This window comes from Colobus angolensis, unplaced genomic scaffold (genome assembly GCF_000951035.1).
Source record: "Colobus angolensis palliatus isolate OR3802 unplaced genomic scaffold, Cang.pa_1.0 Scaffold18, whole genome shotgun sequence".
Taxonomy (NCBI): domain Eukaryota; kingdom Metazoa; phylum Chordata; class Mammalia; order Primates; family Cercopithecidae; genus Colobus; species Colobus angolensis.
In genome coordinates, this window is record NW_012114932.1 from 8085124 (window position 1) to 8093181 (window position 8058).

Consider the following 8058-nt stretch of genomic DNA (forward strand, 5'->3'; position numbering starts at 1 on the left):
CACATGTATTTTATATATACATATATTTATTTAAATACATATATGTATATATAAAATACACACATATACATATGTATTTAAATACATACATTTTATATATACATATATGTATTTAAATACATACATATTTAGATACATATATGTATTTTAAATACCTCATTAGGTATTTAAAGTGCATGCAAATATAAAATAAAGGTATTTGAAATTATATAAAAATATAAAAAACATATATGTATCTTAAATACCTAATGAGGTCTGGGGTAGTTGGGCAATGTTTACTAGCTTAACTAACAGCGTCAGTGATAACCCTTATTATCCATGGTAAGAAGTGAGTGTGTATAACACGGATAATTAGTACGTCCAGAGGAAATGGAGAGAGCATAGAACCCATTCGAGCTTCTATATTCCAATTACTTCCGGGATTGCGTGGATAAATAACATGGCTGTAAACAGGGGAGAGGGGCTGAGAATATTTTAAAACCCATGTATGTAGCTTGACTGATGGTTCGAGAAGTTACTAGGGCATTGATCAGGGTTAGCGGGGCGCTTGGCTGATTCCTTTTGCAAAGCACACGTTAGTTTTCACACTTGCATGTGAAACGTCTAAAGCCATATCAGAATTGAGACAGGAAATGAAAGGTGATAAAACCATAGCCCCCCACTCCAGCTCCGCTCTGCACAGCTGCTCTGCTTCTTCACACAGGCCGACTTCAATGGAAGCTCGATGCGTGCAGAACTGCCCAGGGACCTGGCCTCTTCACCTCTCATCACATTTTGAGGTGGGCAACACCAGCTTTTGAATCAGGAAGCAATTTGAAAATCAGTCATGTTTGGATCCCTCAGGCCTGGTTTCATCTGATTAATAAGCTCTGCTTTCAAAGCTCCCCCTGGACAGTCTCCCTCCCCAAACCCACTCTCCAAGTGTCTGCAAGCCGACTCCTCGGCTCCCTTTTGAGCAGGTCCAGCAGTAGGAATCGGGCAGCCTTACCCAGAAGGACTAGCCCAGCATCGGCTGACCTTGCCAGGAGGAATTTCTCTCTCCAGCTTGAATTTCCTTCCTGCCTACCTTTAGGCCTTTACTGCTGGCCACGCTCCCCTTTGACCACCCAGAATAAATCTCCCCTGCATCCCTGACAGCTGCTGATTTGGCTTTTTTCTTCTTCTTATTTTTTTTAATTGAAAGTAAACCTTCAAAGTGGCCCAGCCACCTGAGAAGCTGGGCTGAGCGTGGCAGCTGGGCAGTGAAACTGAAACAGCAGCACGGCGTTTCACCAGGTCCCCTCCCGCTCGGGGTAGAAATCATGGGGCTTTGTGGGCTGCCAGGGCCGCTTAGCTTTCAATTTAGCTTTTGCATTAGAAAAAGGGAATATGGACATGGGTCAAATGATTGTGGAGTGATTTTGAAAGTAGCTATGTAACAGGCGAGAGATGGGGGCAGGGGGAGGTTTGATTTGCAGGCAGAATGCAAGTTTATTTATAAGAGAAATCTAGGGGTGTCTTTGTGCTTTCCTGTTAGACTACTGGAAGCACTCTGAAGAAGGAAATAAATTTTAAAAAGCATATTCAAATTTAACAATAAGTCTTTAACACCGGTAAGCGACAATGTACAGGATGGCACAGAGAGGGTCAAGATTGCTAGAGTTTTCTTTTAGGGTCTTCTCCTTAGTTAGCTTGTCATTTTAAGCTGGTCACTTCAACTCTCTATATCTTCCCCCAACACATTTTATTTTTGTTTTGGAAAGTTTTAAATATTCAGAAAAGTTGAAAAAATAATATAACAACTTCATATCCACCACCTAGTTTCAACAATGGTTAACATTTTTTTCCATATTTGCTCTGTTTTTATCTCTATGTGTACACACACACAGACATACATACACATACACACAGACACATTTGCTGAAACATTAGAAAGTAAGTTACAGGCAGCTTACTTTCTTTTTAATTTAAGTACAACAATGTACCCTTAATTAAATACCCCAGCATGCATTTCCTAATATGAACATTCTCCTTAATAACCCCAACACAATGATCACACCTAAGATAATGAAAAAGAATTCCCTAATAGCATCTGATATCCAGGCCATATTAAAACTTCTCCAAGTGATTCAAAACTGTCTTTGGTAAGTGTTTTTTGTTTTGAACCGGGAGCCAATTAAGTTTCACCCATTACATTTGGTCGTTGTCTTTTTAATCTCTTGCTCTCTGATCTCTCACTGAGGTAGAACTTACATACAAGTGTATAACCTCAAATCTGTACCTTGATGAATTTTTACATACTTATGTAAAAATTGTGACCCCTATATGACCACCAACCAGGTTGATATGTGGAATATTTTCATTGCCCCAGAAGGTTGCCCCAAGCTGTTTCTCTTGGGGCAACCTCTGAATGCCACTGAATTGTACCCTTTAAAATGACTAAGATGGTACATTTTGTTATGCATATTTTACTACAGTCAATATGACCTCTTCCCCATCTCCTAGAAGGGGCAAGGATATGAAACAACTGAACCTCCCAGATCCTTTGGCTGAAAGTGCAAATTGGTTGAACCACTTAGGAAAATTGTTGGCAGTATTTAAAACCCTTCAACAGATACTGATTCTATGAACCAGTAATTCCTCTCCTCAGTCTACACCACAGAGTTGCACATGCCATCAAAGACCCTTGCAAGAATGCTTACAACAGCTTTATTCACAATGTCCCCAAGCTGGAAAAGTCACAGATATCCATCAACAATAAAATAGATAACTGAATTGTGGCATATGTATATACAAAGGAATGCTACACAGTAACAGAAGGAAAGAGATATTGCATCTTGCAATAACATAGATGAATCTCAGACATGTTGAGTGAAAGAAGCTTGACACAAGAGCACAGACTGTATGAATCCTTGTAGGTGAAGGCCAAAAAGAGGCCTAAACTATCATCGACTGTGACTGAAGTCTTTAGACTCCTTTAATTAATAATCACTGTGTTTTTTTCTCCCCACGATATTTTCTCTTTGGAGAAAGTAGATGAGTTGTTTTGTAGAATATGCCACATTCTGGATTTGTCTGATTATTTTCTCATTGAACTTGACCCTTCACAACTGGGGACCCATGAGATAATTGAGGGGTATCTAAGGCACTTATTTTAGGTCGTGAATTAACTTCTCTCCCATGCAACTAGAATGGTCCTAGTTATGTTCCGTTCTTAGGAGAACTGACAATAATCACTCAACTCATTTTCTGTGGATCCATGGTTCAGCTGAGGAACTAGTTGAGAAAGGCTTACTGAAAGATATTAAGGCTCAATTAAAGTCAAGTCATTTTGGGCAAGATTATTTTACAGTTGGTACCGTTTAGTTCCTACTGTATCATGCCGGGAGGCATTTAACATCAGGTTGTTAGACCATTAGTGACGTGGTTGTGGAGTTTGATCGTTTGGTTAAGGTGGTGACCACCTCAACCACTTCACTGTAAAGAATGTTCTCCTTAGTCTCCATGGTTTAACAACCTTATTTGTCAACAGGCACCACTCATAGGCCAGTATCTCCCACTTGATGGAATGGTTTATTCCCAGCAAATTTAACTGCAAGGTAAAATTCTTCAAAGAAAATTGTTATTTCACCTACAAGAGCTTCACTCTAAAGTGGGAGCTTCATATCATAAAAACGCAACTGCAATAACACATTTATAATCTTTAAGACTTTTAGGTAACATCAAATGAATTCACTTCTTACTTGAGATAATCTGATAAACAACATTTATGACATTAAGACTGCTTAGATTTAGTGATTTTGCATTTATATACATTTGGTGGTGATAAATATTATGATAAAAATAGTGTTTAAATCATTGGCAGAAACTAAATTAAAGATTTCATGTATATACATAGATCTTGGAGATGGAAGAGATGTATTTCAAAGCATTCTGTAGTAGAAAAAATAACTCTTAACTCACTCTTGTACTCTAAATTAAAGGAGGGAAAGTGGTTTAAGCGTGATTATCAACAGATATCATGGGAAGAAAATCATTTAAAGTGACTTAGATGGGCTTTAGTGCATAATAATCACACCAATCCAGAAATTTCATGGAGAAAACCAAGGATCACATCTCTGAATAATCATAGCCAACCTACTCCAAGTCTTGACATGCTTGATGCAGATTAAAGATGGACACAGATTGGTTGACAATCTTTCTTTCCAGAGATTGGGTCCATGTCTCCTTTCCTGGGAGATTGGTAGGCCCTGTAACTGCTTTGACTGAGAGCATACAGTACAGGTGAAGATGTGCACGTTCTTGCACCCAAGTCTTTAAAGACTGGGAGCTACCTCTTCCTATCTTTTGAAACACCCACTTCTGGAACCTAGCCATTGTGCTGTATAGAAAGTCCCAGCAGCCCTGGGGAGGGGTCCATGTGGAGAAGAACTCAGACCCCTAACTCACATCCCTGACTGAGATCCCAGCTGATAGCTGGCACCAACTTGCCAGCCATGTGAGGGAACCATTCTTGGAAGTGGATCCTCTAGTCCTTGTTGGGCCACCTCAAATGATGCTTTGTGGAGCAGAGGTGGCCATCTCTGCCAAGCCCTGAACATAATTTCAGATCGTGGAGTAAAATAAATAAGTGTTCTTTTTCTTTCTTTTCTTTTCTTTTTTCTTTTTTCTTTTTTTTTTTTGAGACTGGGTCTCGCTCTGTTGCCCAGGCTGGAGTGAAGTGGCACCATCTCAGTTCACTGCAACTCTGCTTTTGAGGCTCAAGTGATTCTTGTAGCTCAGCCTCCCAGGTAGCTGGAATTATAAGCATGCACCACCATGGCTGGCTAATTTTTGTCTTTTTAGTAGAGATGGAGTCTTACCATATTAGCAAGGCTGGTCTTGAACTCCTGATCTAAAGTGATCTGCCCACCTTGGCCTCCCAAAGTGCTGGGATTACAGATGGGAGCCACCATGACTGGCCAAAATGAGTATTATATCTTTACTACCTAAGTAATTTCTTAGGTAGTAAAGATAATGCAACAATCCTTATCTGTTATATGGTGATAAACCTACTTATCTTGTATACACAGAGAGAGTAAAATACAATAGCATATATAAAAGTGGTTTTCAAACTATACAGCAATTCTATGCCAATGTAAGGTGTAAGTCTCTGCAAAAATTAATAGAATAGAAGGATTCTGTAAATATTACTGATCTGAAATAGGCATATTGCTCTAATTTCCGTGGAGCCTACCTCCTGAAGTTGGAAACAGAACCAGTCCCCCTTTTTATTTCCTGTGGTAAAATATGCATCACAAAATTTACTATCTTAGTCATTTTAAATGGTACAGTTCAGTGACATTCAGTACATTCACACTTTTGTGCAACCATCACCACCATCTACCTCCAGCCATCCAGTTCCTTTTCATAACAGGAAATACATCTTTGTAACAAGTATGATTTTCCATTCTAAACTTGAAGTGAAGCTAAATCATCTCAGCATTGTGCACGAGAATAATAATTTAAAGAATGAGACCAGGTACGCTAAAGACAGGTTTTCTGAGAGACTCTAAGGAATGGCAGCCCACTATCTGCAATCGAGTCTGAGAACGCTCTTCTCCTTCTCAGAGCTGGTCCCGGTCCCTGAGAGCTTCAATTACTCATGTCAGCATGAGGATGGGGGAATATTTAGAGAGAAATGAGCTCTTATTAAAAAGGGCCAAGAGAGCAAGTTTTCAAAGCTAGAACACTCCAGCAAAACCATTTCATATATAAGCAGGCCCTCTGGAGTTAGCACACATATCTGCACCTGGACCCCACCTGGACTTAATTAGTTTCCCTGAGCTCAGAGCAGAGCAAACACTAAAGAAAATGATGTCAAAAAATGGAGCAATCTGTCATGATCTGTGCTGCACAATTAAAGCAGTGTGCGTTCTGTAAGAATTATGTAACACAGATGACACAGTATTTAGACAGCCAGAACTGGAAAACCATCTGGTTATGTTCTGCTTTGTAACGATGATGTCTGTTTCTTGAATTGCGCTGTATGCCTTGGGATGGGTATCACAGAAAGAAAAGATGAAATGCTCTTGGTTGATCTGTAGGAAGATCTTTTATCTGCTTGAAAATGAACACACTCTATGGTCAAATCTTTTAAAGTCCAAAAAAGCGGAATCCTCAGTGCGTAAGAATCAAAATGTAAAGCAGTCAAGGACTGAATAGACCCGCAAGTCACAGCTGCACGGTGGTTAGTGTGCCATGAAACAAATGGGAAATGTATTCTGCAGACAAATGTGAGCCATTTCTCTCTCTCTCCTCCTGGGCCCTAAATCCCTGGGCTAGCACCCCATCTCCTCTGCAGTGCGTTCATCTTATCAGACTCTACACCATTGTCCTCTTGCTACGAGCACACAGGTTGAAACTAGGTCAGTGTTCTCCTCACTAGATGATTTTAATATTAAGTCAGTGCTTATTGACCCACAATGGAGTGCCTAGAAATCCTAATTTCTTGGGGTCACACAACAATCACTAGAAATAATTTATGAAGGAATCCAGAAAGATAGGTTCATGAGGCTGGGTGTGGTGGCTCACGTCTGTATTCTCAGCACTTTGAGAGGCTGAGGCAGGTGGATCACCTGACGTTGGGAGTTCAAGACCAGCCTGGCCAACATGGTGAAACCTTGTCTCTACTAAAAATATACAAATTAGCCAGGTGTGTTGATGGGCGCCTGTAATTCCACCTACCTAGGAGGCTGAGGGAGGAGGAGGAGAATCGCTTGAACATGGGTGGTGGAGGTTGCAGTGAGCTGAGATAGCGCCACTGCACTCCAGCCTGGGTGACAGAGTGAGACTCTACCTCAAATAAACAAAACAAAACAAAACAAAACAAAGGAAAGACAGGTTCGCAGTCAACGGTAAAGGTAAACTGATTATTAAAGTTCACTAAGGTGAGGCAGAGGGATTGGGGTGTGTGAAGCTGAGCTGCATTCATTGCGAAGCTCTCCTTCCCTTTCAGGGAGGGTGCCTCACGCCCACCTCCACCACAGCACTGTTAACTGCCTGCCCCTGGGGACTGCCTTCCTGAGGGCTCAGGTTCAGTTTCTGGGAGCATTGAATGGAACTGTTACTTCCCAGCCTCCAGCTAAGTGCTTCCATAGTCCTTATTCACAACTGTGGGAGAGAACTTGACCTCCAGTTCAGAGATAGTGGGATAGGTCAAAGAGAGAACACAAAGTTGATACAAGGCCAAACGAAGGGACAGGACTTCAGGTGCTGGGACTTCCTGATGGTGCTCTCCCTGGGAATCCCCTGGGAGTGAGGGCACCCAGAGAAGGACGGGAAGGAATTGAGCAACTGAGGTCTCAGGTGGAGTCTACCTTGACCGGCTGAGGGTGGAGGGCTGCGGAGAGGGTCTCTGGAACCCAAATTGGACTAAAAAGTTGTGCAACTTGGGCAAAGGAGTCAGGCTTTTGTACCCCAGAATTAGCCATTATCAAAAGGGGATGGGGCACTCCCAGGGGGCCACGTCACCTCCCAGGCTCACAGGTCAAGAAGCTGTGAGTTAGCGAAGACCGCAGGTGAGAGCCCTTACCAAGGGGCTGTGGGTGGGGCACCCAGCGAGTCCACCAAGGCCTTGCTGCCAGGGAGTGGGGACACCTGATGTGAGCCCAGATGTACTGACGTCACTATGCCCTCCCTGACCCTCCGTCCTCCCCAAGTCTCATTGTCCTGCTATCTTCACCAATCCTGCCTCTCCCAGCCCATGTCCCAGTAACTAACCCATCAATCCATGTTTGCTCAACAACTTAGAGGGGAGACAAATAAATCTGTGCTAAATAAAGGGGCACATTTTGTGGGAATTTAGGAGAAAGAGAAATTACTTCTAACTAGGAATTGGGGGTGTGTGACACAGAAACCAGGGATGGCCTCACAAAAGAGTTGCTTTTGAAAGTTGAGCAGGTGAGGAATGGGCAAAAGAGAATGTCAGGCTGGGAAAAGGCACATGGGCAGGAGAGACGGTGGCATATTTGGGAAATGATCAGTAAACCTGGAGGCTTAGTTTCAGATATTTGGTAGCACACCCTGGGAGATGGGCCT